The following is a 27,277-nucleotide window of genomic DNA, read 5'->3' as shown; positions in this document are numbered from 1 at the left end:
ATGTTGTGTGTTTGTGCTGTGTGTTAATAGTGTGTGTGTGTGTGTTCAGGTTTGGCGCAGTACAGTGGAGATCCACGGATTGAGTGGCATCTGAACACTCACAGCAGTAAAGAAGCTGTCATCGAGGCTGTGAAGAATCTGCCCTATAAAGGAGGAAACACACTCACAGGTTCATACACCCCCATAATCACAGGCACACACACACACACACACACTTACACACACATACTCATACTGACACACACACTCACTCACTCAAATCCACACTAACACAAACTCACAAACTCACATGCATTCACACTAACACACTGGGGCGGCAGTTTGTTTGTCTACAAACCGGAAGGTTGGTGGTTCAATCCCCGGCTCCACCTGACCAAGTGTTGAGGTTTCCTTGAGCAAGACACCTAACCCCAGCTGCTCCCGACGAGCTGGATGGCGCCTTGAATGGCAGACACCGCAGTCGGTGTGTGGATGGGTGAATGTGAGGCAAATTGTAAAGCGCTTTGGATGGCCATGTGGTCTGTTGAAAGCGCTATATAAATGCAGTCCATTTACCATTTACCATTAACACAAACTCACACGCATTCACACTAACACAAACTCACTCATTCACGCTCACACATTCACACTAACACAAACTCACACTCATACACGCAGTCACACTCACACAAACTGACACTCATTCAAACTCACACTCATACATGCATTCACACTCACACAAACTCACACTCATACACACATTCACACTCACACAAACTCACACTCATACATGCATTCACACTAACACAAACTCACACTCATACACGCAGTCACACTCACACAAACTCACACTCATACACGCAGTCACACTCACACAAACTCACACTCATACACGCAGTCACACTCACACAAACTCACACTCATACACGCAGTCACACTCACACAAACTCAAACTCATACACGCAGTCACACTCACACAAACTCACACTCATACACAAACTCACACTCATACAGGCATTCACACTCACACAAACTCACACTCATACACGCATTCACACTCACACAAACTCACACTCATACATGCATTCACACTAACACAAACTCACACACATTCACACTAACACAAACTCACACTCATTCACACTCACACAAACTTACACTCATACATGCATTCTCAAACACAAACTCACACTTATACACACATTCACACTAACAAACACTCACACAAACTCACACTCATACACGCAGTCACACTCACACAAACTCACACTCATACACAAACTCACACTCATACATGCATTCACACTCACACAAACTCACACTCATACACGCATTCACACTCACACAAACTCACACACATTCACACTAACACAAACTCACACTCATTCACACTCACACAAACTTACACTCATACATGCATTCTCAAACACAAACTCACACTTATACACACATTCACACTAACAAACACTCACACAAACTCGCACTCATACACGCAGTCACACTCACACAAACTCACACTCATACATGCATTCACACTAACACAAACTCACACACATTCACACTAACACAAACTCACACTCATACACACATTCACACTCACACAAACTCACACTCATACATGCATTCACACTCACACAAACTCACACTCATACACGCATTCACACTCACACAAACTCACACACATTCACACTAACACAAACTCACACTCATTCACACTCACACAAACTTACACTCATACATGCATTCTCAAACACAAACTCACACTTATACACACATTCACACTAACAAACACTCACACAAACTCGCACTCATACACGCATTCACACTCACACAAACTCAAACTCATACACGCATTCACACTCACACAAACTTACACTTATACACTAACACAAACTCACAATCATACAGGCATTCACACTCACACAAACTCACACTCATACACGCATTCACACTCACACAAACTCACACACATTCACACTAACACAAACTCACACTCATACACGCATTCACACTAACACAAACTCACACTCATTCACACTCACACAAACTTACACTCATACATGCATTCTCAAACACAAACTCACACTTATACACACATTCACACTAACAAACACTCACACAAACTCACTCATACACACACTCATACTCTCACTCTAACACTCACACAAACTCATTCATGCATGCACCCATACAAACTCACTCATACATGCACTCATACAAATTCATACTCATACACACTCTCACACAAACACACACTTATATACAGACTCACACTCACACAAACTCTCTCACACACATAGACTCACACAAACTCACATTCATACAAACTTAGTCATGCACTTGCTTACACAAACTCACACACACTCAAACGCACACTCATACACACTCTCACACAAACACACTCATAAAGGCTCTCGCTTTCACTCAAACACACACAAAGCTTAGATCTAAATGACTTCATTCTCACTCTAATGCGTCTGTTCATACACGTGTGTGTTTTCCCAGGACTTGCTCTGACATATATTCTGGAGAACAGCTTCAAAGCTGAATCTGGATCCAGACCTGATGTTCCTAAGATTGGGATTCTGATCACAGATGGGAAATCACAGGACGATGTTGTTTCTCCTGCTCAGAGACTCAGAGACACTGGGATCGAGCTGTTTGCTATCGGTACCAGAACAAGACCAGCTCTGACTCAGATACGGGTTTGTAAGTAAATACGGTTTTCTGACTGTGTGAATCTGCAGGAGTGAAGAACGCTGATGAGAACGAGCTGAGAGCCATCGCCTCCACTCCGGAGGAAACACACGTGTATAACGCGGCTGATTTCAGCGTGATGAGCTCCATCGTGGAGGGACTGACCAGGAGCGTCTGCGAGCGTGTCTCTGAACTCAGCAGAGAGATTAGCGGTGGGTTTCTGGGAGATTTGTGGCCTTTTTGCTCCGGGTTGATTGAGTCTCATGCTCTTATGGTAGAATCTGTGACTGTCATTTCCACTGAAAATTATGTTGTCCTCACTGTTAGAGTGACCATTGAGAAACCTTTAACAAAGCTGAAACTTTAATATTTAACAGCAGGTTGTATTTAAGCTTTTATACCAATTCAATTCAAGTTTTCAATTCAAGTTTATTTGTATCGCGCTTTTTTTACAAATCGTTACAAAGCAACTTTACAGAAAATTATGTTTCTACAATATTTAGTAGTAGATTATGGCGGTGACTGTCAGTTTGTGCATGTTTGACAGGATTTTTAGAAAAAAATAATACAAGACGTAGTCAGCTAGACGATGAACATTATTAATATTATTAATTAATAATTATTATATGATGCAGTCACACATGTAGTAATAATTGTTAGTTCTGTTTGTTGATTCAGGGTTAGCATCATCTGAGGTCCTGTGAGGGTCAGCATCATCTCTTCTCAAGTGTTCTGGATCCAGACTGGAGCTTGTGTAAATCCTACCGTGGCAAAACATAGAAACAAAATAGAGACATAATCTGGTCTCGTTGAGATACATAGCTGAGTATCATCAGCATAACAGTGGAAGCTAATTCCGTATTTTCTAATAATATTACCAAGGGGCAACATGTATATTGAAAATAGAAGGGGACCTAGGACGGATCCTTGTGGCACTCCATATTTTACTGATGATAAATGAGATGACTCCCCATTTAAGTAAACAAAATGGTAGCGATCGGACAGGTAGGATCTAAACCATCTTAGAGCCTGCCCTTGAATACCTGTATAGTTTTGTAATCGATCTATGAGTATGTCATGATCTATGGTGTCGAACACAGCACTAAGATCAAGTAAGACTAGAAATGAGATTCAGCCTTGATCTGACACAAGGAGCAGGTCATTTGTAATTTTAACAAGTGCCATCCTGTTTAGATGATGTAAAGCTTCTGTATGTTTTCAGGTGAGACAGATCCATATACCACGATGCCACTGGGCGCTCCCAGGAACCTTGAGACCTCCGAGGTCACGGCCAGGAGCTTCCGTGTGTCATGGACCCATGCTGCTGGGCCGGTGGAGAAGTACAGAGTGGTGTATCACTCATCCAGTGAATCCAGACCCGAGGAGGTGTGTGTGTGTGTGTGTGTGATCTTATGATCTTCATTAATGTAGTGAAACATATGATGTTTTACTAACAAGGTTCGGGAGGAGCACAATCTGATTATCAACCAGTTTTGCACCGGTGTAACTAATTTAGCTAACCATCCTAGCTAGCAATACATGTATATATATAAATATCAGCCTACCTGCCTCTGTCCTATGACAGTTTTCCGGGATCCCTCCTCTACCCCAACTCCTCACTCCTAATCTATTTTCATCCCATATTAGGGATAGGGGGAGTTCTCTGGGTTCGGGATGTATTCCAAGCTTGGAGCCCTCCTCCAGGACAGCACGCCAAAATATATTTACTATTTGCTATCAGATTAGATGTGAAATTGTGAAGTCACTTTTAAAGACATTTTAGCTGGCCTCAATAATAGAAAATCCATTATTTTGAATCTTACTCTGTGAATGTTAGTTTAGGAGAGCTAGTGAAAGACACCGCTGGGCATCTGTGTATGTGAATGCGGTGTATGTGTGTGTGTGTGTGTGCAGGTGGTGGTGAACGGCGATGAGAACTCTGTGGTGTTGAAGTATCTGAACTCTCTGACGGAGTATCAGATCACAGTGTTCGCCATCTACAGCAACGCAGCCAGTGAAGCTCTGAGAGGCAGCGAGACCACCTGTGAGTGCATCACATCTGATCTAAAATCACATCTTCTCTATTCATTGCATCTAATCTGTTCATTATATCTGATTTATCACATCTGATCTATAATCACATTTGATGTTTTATTGCATCTGAACTATTCATTACATCTGATTATTACCACGTCTGATCTATTTATTATAACTTATCTATTGTCACATCTGATCTATTCATTACATCTGATTTATAATCACGGTTGATCTATTATCACATGTGATTTGTTATGTTGTGCTGAGCTGATCATTTTTGCGTGTCTGATCTATTAGTACCCTTTTAAAACATTGAATATGTTAAACTCATCTGATCTGTATTGAAACGATCAGTTGTGTATGTCTGATCTGTTGTGTTCTTCTGCAGTACTTCTTCTGTCTGTGTGGTTGTTGATTGTTGTGTTTGTTGGTCAGTGGCGTTGCCGACGGTCAGTGATCTGGAGCTGCATGACATCACTCACAGCACCATGCGTGTGCGCTGGCGGGAGGCAGAGGGGGCTTCTGGGTACATGATCCTGTATGCTCCTCTGACGGAGGGCGAGCCCGCGGACGAGAAGGAGGTGGAATACACAAACACACACACACACACACACACTTCAGTTCCTCTCACACTGCATGCGAATGTCCGGTGTGAAGATTTGGACTAGACTCAGTCAGTGACATCCGACTGGAACATGCATAAATGTAGATGCTCTCAGGTCTGTGAATATCCCTAGTGAGTGTGTTTGTGTGTTTACAGGTTAAAGTGTCTAACTCTGTGACTCAGATTGAACTGGAAGGGTTAACTCCTGCAACTGAATACACAGTGACCGTTTATTCACTGTATGGAGAGGAAGCCAGTGACCCCATGACCGTGCAGGAGACCACACGTGAGTCCGAGCCCCAGACACACCACACATCAGAGAAACACCTGTGTGTGCTCAATATTAGCCTTCACCGGAGAAGAGCTGATAATATCATCCGTCTGACTCTCTCTCTCAGTCCGTCTGACTCCGGCTCGTAATCTGCGCATCTCAGACATCAGTCACAGCTCCGCTAAACTCTCGTGGGACACGGCATCTCGTAAGGTCAAAGGTTACCGTATTGTTTATGTAAAGACGGATGCTGTGGAGACCAATAAGGTGAGAGTGCATCCGGCCACTGTGAACTGAATTTTTTTGGCATGTCTCTGACCTTTGACCTTTGGTATCCTCAGGTGGAAGTGGGTCCGGTCACCACGCTGTTGCTGCGTAACCTGACCTCTCTGACGGAGTACACCGTCGCCATCTTTGCTCTGTATGATGAGGGACAAGCAGAACCGCTGACAGACAGCTTCACCACCAGTGAGGACACACATAGCATTAATATATTTAAAATGACATTAAAGTTCAAATATAATAATAATAAAAAAGAAATCAAGTTGTAAATTGAAATTGTATTTCTTTTTAATGTGTGTGTTGTAGGTCAGGTTCCTCTGCCGCTGAATCTCCGCAGCAGTGACGTGTCCACGGATAGTTTCAGAGTGATGTGGCGAGACGCCGCGTCTGACGTCTCCTTCTACAGACTCACCTGGAGACCTGCAGCAGGAGGAGAGACCAAAGAGGTGCACACACCGGTCTTTCTGTACATCTAACCTTCAAGTCCAGTCACCCTTATTTCTATAGCACTTTATACAATACAGATTATCAAAGCACAGGAGAGGCCAAGAATTTAGATAAACTGTTGGACAAGGGCCGGGCGAGAGCCTTGATTTGAGGCCCGTGTGGGGCTTTAGTTCATTGCTGATTCAGTGATGCTGTCGTCCAGCTCCATTCAGTTCTCTTCCAACAGAGTCTGTGCAATCAAGTCAACAATACTGCAAAAAGATCAAATATAAGTGTCCGTCTGTCTCTCTTGCTGTCTGTCTGTCTCTGAATTTGTCTTGTTGAAAACGAAACCTATCCACCCATCACTGCATCATCACTGTTGTCTGCATCAGTCCGTCTGATCACTCTGTGTTTGTCTGCAGGCTCTCTTCAATGATGACCGTAACTGGTTTATCATCACAGGTCTGAAGCCTTTGACTGAATATGAAGTATCTCTGTCTGCGATCTACAGAGACGAGTCTGAGAGTGATCCGGTGGAGATCACTGAGACCACAGGTCTGACTTCACTTTAAATCCTTCATTAAGCCCAGTGCTGTCAGAATCATGGATCTAAAAATGTGTTTTTTTTGTCTCTAATTTTTGTTTGAAGTCGCCAGGACAACAACAGTTTCGACGTCAACCAGCAGAACCACTACAGCTGGTAAAATCTCCCATGTGTTCCCAGCAGACACTTTCCTGCGTCAGAAATGCTTTTAGACATGTTCATGCACACTCAATATCTGTGTTTTTTGTTTGCATGGCACTTCTGCTCTTCCAAACTTCTTCCATTTCCCCAAACATTTCATCAGCCATCAGAACATGAGTTGATGACTCAGTCATTATGGAAAACAATGCAAAGATTGATTTCTTTCACTTTGCTGTCCACCAAAACAGTTTCAATGCAGGAAAACCCTGAAAGCGCTTGGATGATCATGGCTTCAGCTCAATGTGTATGTGTGTGTGTGTGTGTGTGTGTAGTGCAGCGTCTGGCCATCAGGAATCTGCAGCTGAGCGATGTGACGACCTTCAGCATGCGTGTCTCATGGGATTCGATGGGTCCAAATGTGCGTCAGTACCGAGTGTCATACATCAGCACGCGAGGAGATCGCGCCGAACAGACAGTGAGCATCTGAATCTAACTGTCCATCTTCTCCTCCATGTCTTCAAAAGTATAGTGACAGTGACATTCAGCCATGTATGATGACCCATACTCAGAATTCGTGCTCTGCAATTAACTCATCCAAAGTGCGTGCATGCGTGTACACACACACACACACACACACACACACACGCACACGCATGCACGCACCCACAACCCTAGGGTTAGGAGTCACACTCTCTAACCACTAGGCCACGACTTCCCCTATGTATGATAATTAAATGCAAGTGTCACTATTAAGAATGCAGGATATTATCAGAACATTAACGGAATCAGCCAATAATGGCTTAAAAAATTTAACATAACGATATGTCTTGCCGATAAGACGAATAACTCACATGTGCTCAGGGTGTGCTAAAGATGAGATCAGGTCAGACGTAAAGTCATTCTTAAAGCACACTTTTGCCTGAATGGGGATTAGATTCACTGTTCATTTAATCTGAGAATACAAGTACAGAATGAGGCGTACAAAGTTTGATGAGAGTAAAGAGCCTCCCTCTAAAATACAAACTAAAACCTAACTAAAATACAAGGAGCTCTGAAGAATTTTTTTCTCAACAAATAAAATGTTAAGTTTACCACTACATCTATCGTAAAAAAAGATTTGGGAATTTATTATTGATTTTTGATTGATTTATAGTTATTTTCAAAGCCTTCAATGTACTTTCATTAAAAAATAGCTTCATTATTGCTAATTTTAATTCTAACAAGTAAATTCTTGTTAAAAACCTAACCAAATTTTTTAAAAATCTTTGTTTATAATCTCTGCACAGTAGAGATTTGGTGTAGTTTCCAAACAAAAGGAAGTACCGTATTTTTTGGACTATAAGTCGCACCTGAGTATAAGTCGCATCAGTCAATTGACTAAGTCATGACAAGGAAAAAAACATATATAAGTCGCACTGGACTATAAGTTGCATTTATTTAGAACCAAGAACCAAGTAAAAACATTACCGTCTCCAGCCGCGAGAGGGCGCTCTATGTCTTCAGTGTAGACTACAGGAGAACTGAGCAGCATAGAGCGCCCTCTCGGGGCTGGAGACGGTAATGTTTTAACTTGGTTCATTTCTCTTGGTTCATGTCAAATTAATTTTGATAAATAAGTCACACCTGACTATAAGTCGCAGGACCAGCCAAACTATGAAAAAAAGTGTGACTTATAGTCTGGAAAATACTTTATATATCGGTATTCGCATCAGCCTTGAAAAATATTGCAATATCAGATATCGGCAAAGTCCAGTATCATGCATCTCTAGTCATTATCACATCATACATACATCATAACAGTCCATGTGTGAAAACTGAATCCACAAATAAAATTTTAAGTTTACCACTGCCTCTGTTTTTTTTTATAGATTTTCTATTGATTTATAGTTATAATTTAATTCTAACAAGAGAGTTATGTTCTTTGGTGCATGCCACGTTCAGATGTGATCCATCACGTTTAACCTCAGCGGGTCTCAAATGCTGCTATATCAGTGATTGTTCAATGTTTGTATGTAAGTGACTTACAAACAGCTGCTGAAAGTCCATTTCTCTTTAAAACTCTCTGTGGCTTTTGAATGTGGCTTAGCTTCTGTGGATTTTGTAAGCATGTGTTTAGTTTTTATCGGACAGTTTTTACCGCAGAGTTTCGCAGCGCCACAGGCCATGTTCCTGAAATGTGTTTGTGTTCACCGCAGGAACATTCCCCATATCAAAACACCTTTAATGACTGTGGTTTTTGTGACTGACTGTGTGCTTTCTCTCTGCTGCAGGCCATGGTTCCTGCGGCTCAGACCTCGCTGCTGCTGCAGCCTCTTCTGTCAGACACAGAGTACCGCCTCAGTGTCTCAGCAGTCTACAGCGACGGGAACGGGCCGCCCATCACTCGCATCGCACGCACACGTGAGTCTGCTCTCCACTGAGCCTCGCTGTATACTACTCTACTCTACTACTATACTACACTACTAAGTCAGCGTGTTAGATGAGCGACTCTTGCATTAACAACAAGATTTAAGTTGAAGTAAATATGAATCTAAGAGAAAAGTGTGCACCACCTGCTCCCTGGTCTTACTAATGTTCAGAGAGATAGTTATCGTTGCACCAGTTTGTCAGAGTGCTCATCTCTTCTCTTCTCTGGAGGCTGACTCATTGTTGTCAGTGATAAGCCCTACCACTGTTCTGCCATCTGCAAATTTGATGATGACATTGGAGCTGTATGTGGCTACGCAGTCATCTGTGTATAGGGAAACAGGAGAGGACTGAGAACAGAGCCCTGTGGGTCCCCAGTGGTGAGGGTCAGTGGGGAGGAGATTTTGCTGTCAACTCTTCAGCCAACTGTTCAGACACAGAGTTTCGCCACAAGCTTAGGGAGCACTATGTTATGAAACGCTGAGCTATAGTCGACAAACAGCATTCTTACATTCTTACCAGAGATTCCTTCTGCATACATTATAAACATGTACTTTAGCTCCCCTAAAGAGGAAAATCTCATCTTCACAATAGTGAATATTGAAATAGCCAATAGAGTAGTTTATTTATTTATAACGCACATTTATAAACAACACCATCCTGTACAGTTATAAAACATAAGACATTTGCTGACATGAAATCCTATTGGACAAATGTAAGTGTACACCCCCAGAGACAATGTCAGCTACCTGTTTACTGTCTCACTTGAATGTTTTAATAATACGAATGAGTGCACACGGGCCAGTCATGTCACAGGGAGGGAGTCATCAGTTGTGAACTGAAACCCCAGTCAGGATCTCTTCCTCCGCAGTGCCTCTTTCTGCTCCCAGTAACCTCCGTGTGTCTGAGGAGTGGTACAACCGCTTCCGCATCAGCTGGGACGCGCCACCGTCGCCCACCATGGGTTACAGGATCGTCTACCAGCCCACATCAGGTACCTGAGCACCTCATCACACACAACACACACACACACACACACGCTTACCTCTGAATTCTGATCCCTGACAGCGGCTGGCCGCGCACTGGAGACATTTGTGGGCGACGACATCAATACCATGCTGATCGTGAATCTGTTGAGCGGCACAGAGTACAGCGTTAAAATCATCGCCACCTACACCACAGGATCCAGCGAGGCCCTGAGCGGACGCGCCAAAACACGTGAGTGCGTGGCACACACTGAACACTTGTGCGAGTGAGCGCCTCTGACAGCCTGTGTCTGTGTCTCTAGTGTATCTGGGAGTGAGTAACCTCAGCACGTATCAGGTGCGGACCAGCAGCATGTGTGTGCAGTGGCAGCCACATCAACACGCAAACCTGTACCGTCTCCTCCTGCAGTCGCCGCTCAGTGAGTGTTTGTGTCTGGAAATACTTACACACACTATAGGGATGAATCTGTACCCAGAAGTGAGTGAAACCTGACAAAACCTCCTTTTGATGACATCCTCATTTGTGAAAATTGTAAAAGAACAAAGGCAAGACACTACAGGTGAATAGGGTAAAACACATAATGAATATCTCTAACTATAATTTACAAGTTTAATTCATTACATTAAGAATTGCAAATATATTTTGTATTTTTAGTTTTCTGAAATGTTATGCAAATGAGGCATTATCTAATTAAATATGCACTAATTTCCATACATTTCCAGAACAGAAATCTGAGCATCGGTTCATAATTCTTGTTTGATTTTGTCCTCATATGAGAGTTAATAATTTTTTCAGAGGGGGTTTTGGATTTCTCTTTTTATGATAAATCAGAAAATAATGTCAACAGACAGAAAACAAGCACATTTTCAACATGTTTTTAGGATTAAAATGTTGAATAAATCAGGCATCAATCTTGTTACTCAGGGTTATTATAGTTAACCAAAGCTTAATCTAAAAACTTAAAAATTAAAATGAATACAACATATAAAAACAGAAACTAATTCTAAATATTGCTAAAATCTGTAATGTTATATCAATGATACTGAAATAACACTGATATAAATCAGTGCATGAAAGCACATAGTTTAATTGTAAAAATGAATAATTGTATTGTCTGGTGATAGTAACTGTAGCTGTATGTAAAGTGATGGCAGTCTATGGAATGCTGTCAGGTGATTATAGTTTGGGCTTGTCAGTGATATTAAAAGCATATTAGTTTATTATGTGTAAGCCAGGTTAAAGAGATGGGTCTTTAATCTAGATTTAAACTGCAAGAGTGTGTCTGTCTCCCAAACAATGTTAGGTAGGTTATTCCAGAGTTTAGGCGCCAAATAGGAAAAGGACCTGCTGCCCACAGTTGATTTTGATATTCTAGGTATTATCAAATTGCCTGAGTTTTGAGAACATAGCGGACGTAGAGGAGTATAATGTAAAAGGAGCTCATTCAAATACTGAGGTGCTAAACCATTCAGGGCTTTATAAGTAATAAGCAATATTTTAAAATCTATACGATGTTTGATAGGGAGCCAGTGCAGTGTGGACAGGACCGGGCTAATATGGTCATACTTCCTGGTTCTAGTAAGAACTCTTGCTGCTGCATTTTGGACTAGCTGTAGTTTGTTTACTAAGTGTGCAGAACAACCACCCAATAAAGCATGACAATAATCTAACCTTGAGGTCATAAATGCATGGATTAACATTTCTGCATTTGACATTGAGAGCATAGGCCGTAATTTAGATATATTTTTGAGATGGAAAAATGCAGTTCTACAAATGCTAGAAACGTGGCTTTCTAAGGAAAGATTCCGATCAAATAGCACACCTAGGTTCCTAACTGATGACGAAGAATTGACAGAGCAACCATCAAGTCTTAGACAGTGTTCTAGGTTATTACAAGCAGAGTTTTTAGGTCCTTTAAATAACAACTGTGTTTTTTTTCAGTATTTTTTATGCAGTATTTTTTAACTATGCATTCCATTAGTTTTTCAAATTGGTGTGTTTCACCGGGCTGCGAGGAAATATAGAGCTGAGTATCATCAGCATAACAGTGAAAGCTAACACCATGTTTCCTGATGATATCTCCCAAGGGTAACATATAAAGCGTGAAGAGTAGCGGCCCTAGTACTGAGCCTTGAGGTACTCCATACTGCACTTGTGATTGATATGATACATCTTCATTCACTGCTACGAACTGATGGCGGTCATATAAGTACGATTTAAACCATGCTAATGCACTTCCACTGATGCCAACAAAGTGTTCAAGTCTATGCAAAAGAATGCTGTGGTCAATTGTGTCAAACGCAGCACTAAGATCCAATAAAACTAATAGAGAGATACACCCACGATCAGATGATAAGAGCAGATCATTTTTAACTCTAAGGAGAGCAGTCTCAGTACTATGATACTGTACTATGTATTACTGTACTATGTACAGTACGTAACATTACGTACATTAGTACGTAATGTACTATGATGATAAAAAAAATTAAAAAAAATACCTGGCTATGCGTTCTGTTCTAGACTAACTGAGACTTGTCATGGCACTTGTATACTGTTGTTGTTCTCGTGTTGACCTGACTGCTTCTATTGTCATCATTTGTAAGTCGCTTTGGATAAAAGCATCTGCTAAATGATTAAATGTAAATGTAAATGATACGGTCTAAATCTTGACTGGAAATCCTCACAGATACCATTTTTCTCTAAGAAGGAATATAATTGTGAGGATACCACCTTTTCTAGTATCTTGGACAGAAAAGGGAGATTTGAGATCGGTCTATATGTAACAAGAAGTAGATTTTACAATTTTGGCTATATTAAGTTTGCACAAAACGAAATAATGATCTGAGATATCATCACTTGGCTGCATAATTTCAACACACACAAACACACACACTCACACACAGACAAGCAGTGTAAATCAAGGGTTTTCCACTCAATCCTCTGTTTCAGATGGTGAGAAACAGGAAGTGAAGTTGAGCGGCTCCACGTCCAGACACTGCTTTAATGATCTGACACCGAACACGCAGTACACCATCAGCATTCACGCTCAGCTGCAGGACACGGAGGGACCCGCCGTCACCACCACACAGAGAACATGTGTGTACACACACACACACACATACCACACAGAGAACATGTATGTGCTGAAACACACACACATCACACAGAGAAAATGTATGTGCTGAAACACACACACACACACACACACACACACACGCAAATGATGATACAGCTACTGAGTTTCTAATAGATTCAGTAGATATATGATGGTTGAAATGTAACTATATAAAAATTCCAAACCATTTTTAGTCATTACGTGAGATGATGTATTTTAGTTATACATTTGTCTGTATCTTTCAGCAAAAGCTTTGATGTTCCTTCATGGTGTAACTGTACTAACAATCAGAGGAAGGGGATTCCAATTTTGAATTCAAATGAATAAAATTTGCATAATTTTAACTTTTTATTTTATTTGAAAATCAGATTAAACACTATATGAAAACATTTAGTTTAACAAGTTTTTTTTTCTGAAGATAACGTTCCCTTTTTGACGTGGCTCACAGTGATGAGCACATCATGTGACTGAAGTGTTTCCTGTCATTCAAATGTGTCTGTAGTTCCTGTGGCCACGGCTCCGCCCACCACCCCCAGCACCACGGCCCCCCCGCCCACCCTCCCCGCCAGTAGAGAAGGTAGGGCTCACATGACATCATTCACTAGTGGGGAGAGTTTCAGCACACGCAGCAGTTTTGATCTGCTCTGTCTGTGTGTGTGTGTCTGTGTGTGTGTGTGTGTGCGCGTGTCAGTGTGTCGAGCCGCTAAAGCGGATCTGGTGTTTCTGGTGGACGGATCGTGGAGTATCGGCGATGATAACTTCCAGAAGGTCATCCGCTTCCTGTACAGCACCGCCGGAGCTCTGGACCGGATTGGTCCGACAGGGACTCAAGTGAGTCAAACTCACGAGATGCTTTTCTTCACACAGTGTGAATCAGGCCACATTCTAAAACATAAATCTTGCCCTTTGTCAGACTGAAAGTGACATTTGGCGACACCAGAGATGTGTTTGTGCATCTGATACTGAAGTCTAAATAAAGGTCCAAATGCACATCCTAATTAACAAAAGCAGAAGTTTCTGAATAAAAGAAAAGTTCAGTGTTTTATGTGGAGGTAAAGCATCATGTTAAATAAGCCTGTGTGTTTCTCTCAGGTGGCCATCGCTCAGTTCAGTGATGACGCTCACACCGAGTTCAGGCTCAGCTCATATGATAAGAAAGAAACCCTGCTGGACGCCATTCAGAGGATCTCATATAAAGGAGGAAACACAAAGACAGGCAAAAACCAGCCCACACACACACACTCTCTCTCAATCATCCACTGTAAACACACACACATGTATGACTGTGTCTGACCTCTGACCTCTGCAGGCAGGGCGATGCAGCACGTGAAGGACTCAGTGTTCACGGCAGTGGGCGGAGCCAGAAGGGGCGTGCCTAAAGTCCTGGTGGTGCTGACAGACGGCCGTTCCCAAGACGACGTCCTCCAGGTTTCCCAGGAGATCCAGACAGAAGGTGCGTCTCCATAGCAATGGTCACAACAATGAAACTCTGTCGCCGTGTGACGGTACACAACTCTTTAAACACTGATATTTCATACAGTGTGTGTTTGTTGTAGGTTACATCGTTTTTGCCATTGGTTTCTCTGATGCGGATTACGGCGAGCTGGTGAGTATAGCCAGCAAACCCAGCGAGAGACACGTGTTCTTCGTGGACGATCTGGATGCTTTCAGAAAGATTGAAGAGAAACTGATCACCTTTGTTTGTGAAGCTGCATCAGCAAGTAAGTGTGTGCATATGCGTGTGTGTGTGAGTGTGAGTATGTGTTTTTGTGTGAGTGCACATATGCATTTAGGTGTGTGTGTGTGTATGCATTTGCGTGTGAGTGTATGAGTGCATTTGCGTGTGCATGTGTCAATGGTGTGATTGTGAGTGAGTGCGTGTAAGTGTGTGTGTGAGTATGTGTGTGCATTTGGGTGTGAGTGTGTGAGTGTGCATGTGCATTTGCATGTGAGTGTACATGTGCGTTTGTGTGTGTGTGTGTGTGTGAGTGAGTTTGCATGTGTGAGTATGTGTGTGCATTTGGGTATGTGTGTGAGTGTGCATTTGCATGTGATTGTTCATTTGCGTGTGCGTGTGCATGTGCATTTGCGTGTGTGTGTGTGTGCGTGTGTGTGTGTGTGCGCGTGTGTGTGAGTGTGTGTGTGTGTGTGCATGTGTGTGTGTGTGTGATAAGTGTGTTGTTGACGTGTTTCTGTCTTGTTGTCTGTAGCGTGTCCATCAGTACCCATGAGTGGCAGCACATTACCAGGTAAACTGTTCAAACACAGTCTCTGTCAGTATGTTTACTCGTCTTTTTCCGTTAATTTTTCTTAAATATTCTGAGGCCTTGGCCATTGAGGACAGGATGTAGAGAAAGGCTCTCTCTAGAAAATGCACAGTGGTGGCTCTACAGAGCAGTGTTTATTTAGTCCCATGGTGAACGAAATGTTCCTCCAAGCATTATTTTTCATATTATTATTGCTGATGTCATTAGGTACAGACATGAATATTCGGAGACCAGCCATATTTGCCTCTTTTCCATTATTATCATTCAGTCATGCAAGTAGATTGTGACGGCGGGTGATATTTTTCCCTCCCCTCCACTGTGACTGGACGCCTGGGTGAAGAATGAGAGTGAGGAGTGCTCAGAGTTTAACATTGTTGAGTCTTCAGTGCAGTGTGTTACAGAGGCTAGGTGTGCAGCGGGCCACTATAACACTCTTAATAATGTGTTGATGCTGCTGGAGAGGTGATTGCTGTGGTTGACGATCCTGAGGAGTGTTGTGTGCTGCTGCTGTGTGTCAGGGTTCAGGATGATGGAGATGTTCGGTCTGGTGGAGCATCTGTACAGCAGTGTGAGCGGTGTGTCCATGGAGCCGGGGACCTTCAACAGCTACAGCAGCTTCAGACTCAGCAGCGATGCACTCGTCACACAGCCCACCAGGTGACACACACGTCTGACGTCTGAGTCCTGAGTCCAGCTGCACAAGAGGACTAGTGAATGTGCATTTAGACTCACGCCACAGTCACACCAGACTTTGAGCATGTCAACTTTCTACAGACACTGCAATGGCAACGACCATGTTAAAAACATAATCAACATATAATATACATCCAAAATAAGGGTTTCTGCAGGTATTAAATTAAGTCTTAATACATCCTTAAACATATTAATGCATTAGAAGATCAGAAAGTCTTAAATACAAGGTCAATTGAAATTTAAATGAACGTCATGACATTAAATGTTGCATTAATGCAGTGAAATGGATGTCTTCCACACTATTTTTGTTTTTAAATCAACATACATTTACTTGATATGCAAAATCAAGATACGAGGTCTAGTTTCCTGAGAAATAGAATAAAATGACATGAGTTTATGCTTAAAACAAGATCAAATATCTGTCAATGGGAGGCACATGTTTGCAGAAATACAGTAAAGGTTATTTCCATGTTCTAGTGTTTGGTAGTAGAAATATGAGCGACTATTCTATTTCAGAAACGTTTCTATTTCTGTGACATCACGGCTGAAAAATCAACATACAAAGTGACAGTGATTTCAGGACCTGACTCTGTGCTTTATTCAGTGTTATAAAGTGTCTTATGTGAGTTTGAATACTGAAAGTGAAAACCGATAGTTCACCTCAAACTCAAGGGTCTTGTCATAGAGTCTATCACTCAGTATGTTTTTAAACATTTTTAAATAGTGTACATTTATGAGTTAGATTATGTTTTGCGGGTGCAAAAGTTAGATTATGTTTTGAGAGGCTCTGCCCACACACACTACTGATTGGCTGTGATTCTCCTTTTTTTGTGATAAACACTTTGTTTATATTAACAAAATAACATCCATTCATACAAACAGGGAAGGGGGAGCAACAGACATATTATCAATAATTTACAATCTAAAAGAGAGAAAAATATATATTTTGGTAATTCCTTTACATACTTTACATGTATCAGTAGTCCCAGGTTTGTCTCCATTAAATGGTGCTGTTGTACATTCACAGGCCACTATCTCAAGGAGGCTATGAATCCAAAATGTTTTTGCACACCTGCGCGGAGTAAACCAACATCATTCAAAACTCTTTTGGAGTTTTTCTAAACCGTTTTCCAGTGATGAGCCTGAAGTGTACAGAACGGTGTCATCTGCATAGAGATTAATAAAAGACTTGCCCACAGCACGAGCAACATCATTAATATAAACAGAGAATAACATCGGGCCAAGAATCGAGCCTTGGGGCACCCCCATAGATACCGCCAGAGGCTCAGACCGCAGACCCTCAGACTTAACACACTGAAATCTGTCAGTGAAATAATTAGAAAACCAAGAAAGGCACGTGTTTGAGAAACCCACGGCCTTTAGTTTTCTGATAAGAATACTGTGACTGACAGAATCAAAAGCTTTGACCAAGTTTATAAAAACAGCAGCACAATGTTGTTTTTGGTCGAAAGCTGTTATAATGTCGTTTAGGACTTTTAGTGTTGCTGTGGTGCACCCATGACCAGCTCTGAAACCAGATTGCATATCAGAGAAGAAATGATGTGACTCGAGATGACCTATTATCTGTTTGTTGACTTGACTTTCAAAGACTTTTGAAAGGAAGGGCAGGACGGAGATGGGTTGGTAACAGTTTGGGTCTATAGGAACCCCCCCTTTGAATATGGGAACAACTGCAGCCACGTTCCAATCTTTAGGTATCTCTGATGAAACACGTGAGAGATTGAAAAGGCTGGTAATGGGTGAGGCAATAATTGCAGCTGATATTTTCAAAAAGAATGGGTCCTAGATTGTCAAGTCCAGCTGATTTATATGGGTTAAGGTTTTGTAGCTCTCTCAAGACATCTTCAGTTTGAAATTCAGCAAAAGAGAATTGTGGGTGGTTAGAGCCAGGTACTAATGTAGGTGCTGTGTAGTTGGGCCGGGTAGATGCAGCCAGGTGGAATGCATGGCCAGCCATAGTGAAGTGCTTATTGAGTCCCTCTATTATAGTGGACTTGTTGGTGGTGACGATGTCTCCTAGCTTTAAAACCGTGGGCAGTTGGGCGGAGGTGTTCTTGTTCTGCATTGATTTGACTGTGTCCCAAAACTTTTCAGAATTGGTACTGCAAGAAGCAAGTAGCTTTAGCTTCCCTTACTCCCTGTTTGTACCGGTTTCTGGTTTCCTTAAAAAGCTGCATATCATGAGAATTGTTTGAGGCACGTGCAGTCCGCCATAGAGTGTTTTTCTGCTTGCTGAGGGCAGTCAATTCCGGGGTATACCAAGGGCTATATCTGTTTTTAGTTCTGAACTTTTTAAAAGGAGCATGCTTATTTAGGATAGAAATAAAATCGTCCTTAAAAAATAACCAGGCATCATCCACATATGGTATCAGGTCAATGTCGTTCCAGGATACCTGGGTAAGGTCTATTAAGAAGGCTTTTTCACTGAAGTGCTTCAGAGAGCGTTTAATGGTAATAAGGGGAGGTCTTTTAACTGCAGACCCATTACGAACACATGCTATGAGACAGTGATCACTCAGATCCTGACTGAAGAACACTGGAGTATATTTTGAAGGCATATTAGTCAGAGCTATATCAATTAAAGTGCTTTTGTTTGCAGAATTTAAATTGTATCTTGTGGATTCGTTAATAATTTGTGTAAGGTTGAGTGCATCCAGCTAAGACTGTATATTTTTTGGGACGTTTAACATGTCCAAATTTAAGTCTCCTGAAAGTAAGAACTTTCTACAAAGTTAGTTACTTTTCTAAATAACTTTCTAAGATATTTCTACATTTTTGAAAAGGGAAGCTTGATTTGAGATGTGAAACACAAATTTTATTTCAAGTCGTGTGTAAAGCATGAAATCACACGTGCGCACACTGAGCTGGAGATATTGAATTGAAATCAGCCTGAACTCTGATGGCGCAGGTTCATCCATCCGGAGGGGCTGCCATCAGACTACACCATCACCATGCTCTTCCGCCTGCTCCCAGAAACCCCGCAGGAGCCCTTTGCATTATGGGAAGTCCTCAACAGCAACAATGAGCCGCTGGTGGGAGTCATTCTGGACAGTGAGTAACACCGCCGCGTCACAGTCCTGTGAGGCATGGGTTCGAATCTCACGTTTACCTTGATTTAGTGCTGTACATTGAATCATTATGTAATTGTCATCAAGTTTTCTGTTTTTCTCATTTTATTAAACATTATTAATTAAACATATATTAAGAGTTTAAATCCCCGTCAGAGCTTTGTTTATAAAGCAATACATTTTCTGCCAACCTGGCAACCATTCACATGTGCTCTCTTCTGCAGAAAAAATACAGATGCGCTAAAAACACCAGCAGACATAACCATGATTATATTTTTTTGTGTGAGCTAATCGTGATTAACATTTGTCCTTTATTGTGCAGTTGTAAGAGTGTCTGCTGGATGCACAAATATAAAAATATGCTTCTAAAGATACATGTCTCATCTTCTTCTTCACTTCACAGATCCAGGAAAGACGTTGACTTACTTCAACACTGATTATAATGGTGATTTCCAGACGGTGATGTTTGAGGGGCCAGACATCCAGAAGCTCTTCTATGGCAGTTTTCATAAGGTCAGAGGTCACAGCTGAAGGAGATCCTGTCTGGTACAGCAGGGAATGTGCTGTTGTCTAATGAGGCGTGTGTGTGTGTGTTTGTGTGTGAGCGCAGCTGCACATCGCTGTCAGTAAGACGTCAGCTTTCGTGATGGTCGACTGTAAACCGGCGGGAGAGAAGCCTGTTAATGCGGCCAAAAACATCAGCACTGACGGCGTGGAGGTTCTGGGACGCATGGTGCGGTCCAGAGAATCCAAAGACAGCTCTGCACCGGTGTGTGTTTGTGTGTGTGAGATCAAAGAGAAATCGTTGCATAAATGTGGTTCAGTGTTAGAATAACATGCCTCACATCTGTGTGTGTGTGTTTAGTTTCAGCTGCAGTCCTTTGATATTGTCTGCAGCACGTCATGGGCTCGACGGGACAAATGCTGTGAGCTGCCCAGTCTGGTGAGTGTGTGTGTGTGTGTGTGTGTGTTTGTGAGGACCTTTTCATAGAACTAAGTACTTTAGTGAGGTCATCAAGTGATATCGGGGAAAAATTCTCCAGGGTTACTGGCCGTGGAGACAAAAGGTATTTGATGTGAAGAAAAAAGAGTAATATTATTTTATATGTTGTTTATCTTGTTCTTGAGTGAACTGACACTCGTCAGCTGAAGAGATTTTTAACTGCAGGTGATGGAGGAGAGACTATGTTATGTATGGGATTATGTTAAAAAGAGCAGATACTATCATTGATCCAAGGGGTGGAATTTATCAGAAGAGCTGCTCTGGATTACACTGGAGTAACTTCATCCAAAGGTTATGCTCATATTTAAAAGATTGCACTTGAACATCAATGCTACTATTTGACATATTAATGGAGGAATTATCAAAAAAGCACAGAATGTTTCTGCAAAAAGGTTATTCAGGATGCGAGAATTGATAACTGGACTCCAGGATTCCTGAATGAAGGTCTGGGATTCACTATGTGTGAATCTGTGTGATCAGTGAATGACTAAAGCAGTGTAAACTGGGGCTGGAAAACGAAATGTTTGGATGTCGGCTGGAGAGGATGCTGTTGTTTGTTGTTCGCCGCTTCTCCGTTGTAACAATTTCTTTGTTTTAGTAGTTTGAATAGTTTTTAACCTTTTTTGCACGGATTGTTTTAAATTGAAGTGAGAGGAGACTGGTGCTTGTTGTTTTACCAGTATTTTGCATGTATTATCATCAAGCAGAAGTCTACTCCCCTACTGTTATCCCCTCCAACATTGGTTGGTTGTTAGTCATTTTTCGCTGTCAGTGGACGAACACCTGGATTTTTTTGTTGTTGTTTGGTGCTGCTACTGCAAGCTTGTTTGCGATCGGCTTGAAGCTCAAGTATTCTTTTCCACAGCTGCTGACTCTCAACAACCGCACAAATCCAACATGCCTTGCAGATATTAAAGTCAAGTCAAGTCAAGTCACCTTTATTTATATAGCGCTTTAAACAAAATACATTGCGTCAAAGCAATTGAACAACATTCATTAGGAAAACAGTGTGTCAATAATGCAGAATGATAGTTAAAGGCAGTTCATCATTGAATTCAGTGATGTCATCTCTGTTCAGTTAAATAGTGTCTGTGCATTTATTTGCAATCAAGTCAATGATATCGCTGTAGATGAAGTGACCCCAACTAAGCAAGCCAGAGGCGACAGCGGCAAGGAACCGAAACTCCATCGGTGACAGAATGGAGAAAAAAACCTTGGGAGAAACCAGGCTCAGTTGGGGTCAGTTCTCCTCTGACCAGACGAAACCAGTAGTTCAATTCCAGACTGCAGCAAAGTCAGATTGTGCAGAAGAATCATCTGTTTCCTGTGGTCTTGTCCTGGTGCTCCTCTGAGACAAGGTCTTTACAGGGGATCTGTATCTGGGGCTCTAGTTGTCCTGGTCTCCGCTGTCTTTCAGGGATGTAGAGGTCCTTTCTAGGTGCTGATCCACCATCTGGTCTGGATACGTACTGGATCCGGGTGACTGCAGTGACCCTCTGATCTGGACACAGACTGGATCTGGTGGCTACGGTGACCTCGGAACAAGAGAGAAACAGACTAATATTAGCGTAGATGCCATTCTTCTAATGATGTAGCAAGTACATCAGGTGTTATGGGAATTGTTCCCGGTTCCGGTTTACGTAATTAATAGACATTAAAAGCATATTAGTGTGTTATGTGTAAGCCAGGTTAAAGAGATGGGTCTTTAATCTAGATTTAAACTGCAAGAGTGTGTCTGCCTCCCGAACAATGTTAGGTAGGTTATTCCAGAGTTTAGGCGCCAAATAGGAAAAGAACTTGGACTTCTGTGAGGACTGCTATATTTCCACAGAAGTTCCCGTCCTAAGTTGGTTTACCACAGCATGACCGCTCTGCTTCAGCCATTCTATCCCTCCGGACCACTGTCGCACGTCTGCTTCATCAGACCAGTGTCGCTCTTGATGTTAATAACACAGGAAACATCACGAGATCCCTGCACATCAGGCAGGATAGAAAATGTGGTGTGAATTCCAGTGAACTATGGTCTTTACATTGATTCACTACCTCATTAAAAAATTAATATAAAAACACTTAATAGAACTTTTTAATACACATTTCCTCACAAACAAATCATCTTTTCTACAAGACCACATCATGGATAAGGGATTAGACTTTGTTTATTACAGAAACATGGCACCAGCCGGAGCTCTACTCAGCGTTGAATGGTCACAGCTGCTTGGAGAAAGCCTCAGCACTGGTGGTGGTGGTGGCTCAGCTGTAATACACAGACAGTGTTTGGAATTGCCCCCCCCCCCCTGCCTGCATTGATTCGTTTTGAATATCTTGCATTTTGGTGTAAATCCCCTTTCCCCTTGACAATACTTCTCATCTATCAGCCCCTCTAAACAAAACCTTTTTTGTTGTCTCTGACCACAAGGCCATCTCACACTAAAGATAAGCATCAAATCTGTTTCAGGGACCTGAAAAAGTTCAACCTAGACACTTTGACCATAGACCTCCGGCATCTATCTTCTGGTGATTCGTCCTCAGCTGCTGAGTCAGTTGATTTCTACAACCAGTCTTTCAGATTTCCATGCCCCTGTCAGAATTAGAACTGTCACCTTTTCTTGCTCAGCTTCCTGATGCACTTGCAAACTGCAAAAGATGAAGACAGCTGGGCATGTCCTTGAGCTCTTTTTATGGCCTCGGGACTACCTGATCAAAGGCAAGACTACAAAGAGCATCAAAAGGCCGATGCAAGGTCTTTGAGAGATGCATAGTCACAGTTCTACTCAAATACCATAAACAATAGCCCTGGTAATTCCACGCAACTTTTTTATACAATCAGTTACATACATAAACCACAAACTCATTGTCATTCAGGAGCTACAGAGGAGAGGCGTAACAACTTTATCACTTTTTTTTCAGGATAAATGTAGATAACATTCACTCTGTCCTATCCATCTCCCTTGTCCTGTCTGTCCTGACTGTCGACCCACAACCTCCCAACCTTACCAACTTCCCAACCACTCTGCTGTTTATTTGATAACTCACAGCAAGTGGTTGAGAACATTATTAGAAAAATGAAACCAGTCACCTGTGCCCTGGACCCCTTTTCCACATCCTTGGTCAAATGTAACCTCATAAGTCCCCTGATCATTGAGGTCATCAATCACTCCCTCCAGGCTGGCCATGTTCTATCCGTATTGAAAACTGCTGTCATCAGACCACTTCTCAAAAAACCCCCACCTTAGATCCAGAAGTCCTTGACAACTAAAGGCCCATCTCCAACCTTCCATTAATTTCCAAAGTGCTGGGAAAAGTAGTAGTTGTGCAGCTTCTGATCCATTCTCTGCTCAACTCTACGTAAAGATCAACTCAACCCCATCTGCTGTCCTGCCATCTTCCACTTTGACCACCAGCCTGTAGGTTTGGATGAAGCAAAATTGCTTCTAACTAAATTGTTAGAAGAACTGAAGCCAGCACTCCAAACCAGGTCATTAACAACATTACCTTCTCTCTTCAGGATATTTCACTTTCAACATCAGTTACTAACCTCGACTCTCGTCTGACCTTTGAGGACCACATCTAACATCTGTGTAAGACTTCGCCCCATCTTACTCTTGCAGTTGCAGAAAAGCTTGTCCATGCCGATGTTTACTCCAGGCTGGAATATTGGAATGCACCCCTCAGCGGGAGCCCTGGCAAGAGCCTCCAGAAGCTGCAGTACATTCAGAATTGTGCTGTTAGGATCCTGATGAGGGTGCGCAAATATGATCATATCACTCTTATCCTTAAATCGCTCCATTGGCTCCCTGTCTCATTCAGGATTGAGTACAAGGTTTCCCTCCTCACCCACCTGTGTATCCATGGTGTATCCACAATGTTCTATATGTCCCCTCCGTTCTGTTTCAGCATATCTCCTGAAACCTCCTAGGACCACGCTCCGCACTGATGGAGATCAGGCTTTCTGCTCAGCTGCTCCCAGTGTGTGGAATGCTCTCCTGGGACATCTGAGGACACCATCATCTGCGGAAGCTTTTAAATGTGCCATTTAAACCCACCTTTATACTAGAGATATCATAATATAATATAAATATAATATAAAGTGTGTTATACATACAATTTTTAATTATTATTACTTATAATAATTATATTAATTAAATTATGTTTGAATTATAAACACATACTTTTTGTTTGAGGGCTTCTCAGCTCTGGCCCTCGAGGTTCCCAGAGGACAGGTGTGTGTGTGTGTGTGTGTGTGTGTGTGTGAGAGAGAGAGAGAGAGAGAGAGAGAGAGAAAGAGAGAGTGTGTGTGTGTGTGATTTTGTGTGTGTGTGTAGGAGAGAGAGTGTGTGTGTGTGTCATTGAAAGTTTGCGCCTTATGAATGATTTCATAGCTACTCATAGAAAGATTCACATTATCATTCATCTTCATGTACAGTGTGTGATTCAGCGTCTGTGTTTGTTTGTTTGCAGAGAAAGGAAGCCGAGTGTCCATCTCTCCCGCGTGCTTGCACCTGCACTCAGGACAGTAAGGGCCCCCCTGGCCCCGCCGGCCCCCCAGTATGAGCCCTTCATCATCATCATCATCATCACCATCATCTCTGACATCACTCACTGACTCTGTGTGTGTGTGTGTGTGTGTGTGTGTGTGTGACAGGGAGGTCCGGGCATCAGAGGATCCAGAGGAGATCGAGGTGAACCCGGCCCTGTGGTACAGTATTACCCACAATCCACCTCACTAACATTCACAAAATGAGTTCCGGAGATTATGAGTGTAATTGTATGAGTAGATTTACACAGGTGTGTGTGTGTGTGTGAAGGGTCCTGTTGGTCCAGTGGGAGATGCTGGTGTTCCGGGTGCTCAGGGGCCTCCCGGTCCTCCGGGGCCCAGCGGACGCTCCATCAGAGGCCCTCCGGTAACTAACAGCACCTCGACACTGATTCCACATTCACACTGGGGCTGACAAAAATGTGAATTTCAGATATTTGTTGTGTTTTTAACTAGATGCACACTCAAACAGCTGACGCAGTCTATTTTTATTAGCCAATCTAATTCAGTCCGCTAGATGTGGCACTGCTGTGCTGTTAATAAGATGATTGGCTGAAAAATAGGGAGTGGAGGATGAATGGACATGAATGGAATAATTCAGTGTTTTCTGTCACTATTTGACTGTTTTCCTTTCAAACACTGAAACTACGTGAAACGAAGTGTTTAGCAAATGCCACCACCTCTGGAGCTTCTGCAGCAGCAACAGGAGCTTCTATAGACCCAGAGAATTCCGAAATAGTGTCTGGGGTCAGAACAGAGGCGACAGAGAACTCTGAGAGCTCCAAGAAAAGTGCTGCTCCTTTCTCGGGACAAGCTGAAGTGAACATCACTGCCTTAAGATAATCTGCAACATAAGAGGCCATCTCAAGGGGGAATTGGAGCGGACTCTGAGACTGGAGCAAGATGGGAGTGGACTCAGGGCTCTTGGACTCGGGGACTGGAGTGGGCTCGTGAGCAGGTTTGGGGACTGGGCGGGGCTTCTAGGACTGGATTCAGGGATTAGAGCAGGCTCAGGGACTGGAGCAAGCTCGAGACTGGACTCGGACTGGATTGGGCTTGTGAGTGGACTTGGGGACTGGAGCAGGCTCTTTGACTGGAGCAAGTTTGCGAGTGGACTCGGAGGCTTCAGTGGATTCAGGGACTGGAGTGGGCTCTGGATCAGACTCATAGACTCATAGTCTGGAGCGGACTCATGAGATCATTGTGGAAAGTGACGTGACATACAGCCAAGTATGGTGACGCAGATTTGGAATTCATGCTCTGCATTAACCCATCGAAAGAGTACACACACACACACACACACACACAGAGCTTATGCTGCGGCGCCCGGGGAGCATTTGGGGGTTCTGTGCCTTACTCAAGGGCTCCTCAGTCGTGGTATTGAAGGTGGAGAGAGAACGGTACATACAAGTCGAACCTGCAACCTTTGGATTACCAGGCCACGACTTCCCCCCTATGTGCACCCTAAACCCTCAAGATCTGAACCTTTGATCCTCCACAAAAATGAGTTTTTGGTGACAAATAAATCATTTAATAATAAAAGCACAATTAGAGTTATTAGGGTCACTTCATTCTAGATGTTTGTTTGCTCTGCAAGAATGATATTTCTGTGAAACATCATGTACAGAAGCTGTGTATTACTATATTTCATGTTGAGTAACTGATGTTTTGTAGGGTGCTCCAGGAGAGACGGGACAGAAGGGTGATGCCGGTCCTTCAGGGCTGCAGGTAAATCACTCACTGCTCACCTCTCTCTCTCTCTCTCTCTGTCTGTCTGTCTGCTCTGTGTCTGAAGATCATCCCATGTTCCTGTAGGGTGTTCCCGGCTCTCCAGGGCCTACAGGACGTGACGGGCCTCCAGGATTGCGGGTAATGTGTCCGTCATGTGTACTGTTGCTTGTCATGCTAACGCTGTGCTCGACCGTATGATCACACGTGTTCTTGTCCTCCACAGGGTTTGCCGGGTCAGGACGGTCCTCAGGGACGTGTGGGACCACCGGGAACCATAGTGAGTCCACAAATATGTGTGTTAGAACATGTTTAAGTCATCTGCTGAAAATCTTGCATTTGTTCATATGGCAGAAGAACAAAATATCACAGTATCAGTTTTTTCCAGTATTGTTCAGCTCTAGTCGATAGAGTGTGTTTATAACCGTCCTCTCTCATCCTCAGGGGGGTCCGGGAGCACCGGGGGCCCCG

The 27,277-nt window shown here is 42.7% G+C and overlaps 1 pseudogene; it reads left to right on the top strand.

The window, feature by feature from the left end:
* LOC127935203 (collagen alpha-1(XIV) chain-like) overlaps positions 1 to 27,277 on the top strand; it is a 44,239-nt pseudogene that overhangs the window by 11,066 nt on the left and 5,896 nt on the right.

The sequence above is a fragment of the Carassius gibelio genome, chromosome A19, assembly GCF_023724105.1.
Source record: "Carassius gibelio isolate Cgi1373 ecotype wild population from Czech Republic chromosome A19, carGib1.2-hapl.c, whole genome shotgun sequence".
NCBI classification, from domain to species: domain Eukaryota; kingdom Metazoa; phylum Chordata; class Actinopteri; order Cypriniformes; family Cyprinidae; genus Carassius; species Carassius gibelio.
This window is presented reverse-complemented; position numbering and strand designations above follow the sequence as displayed.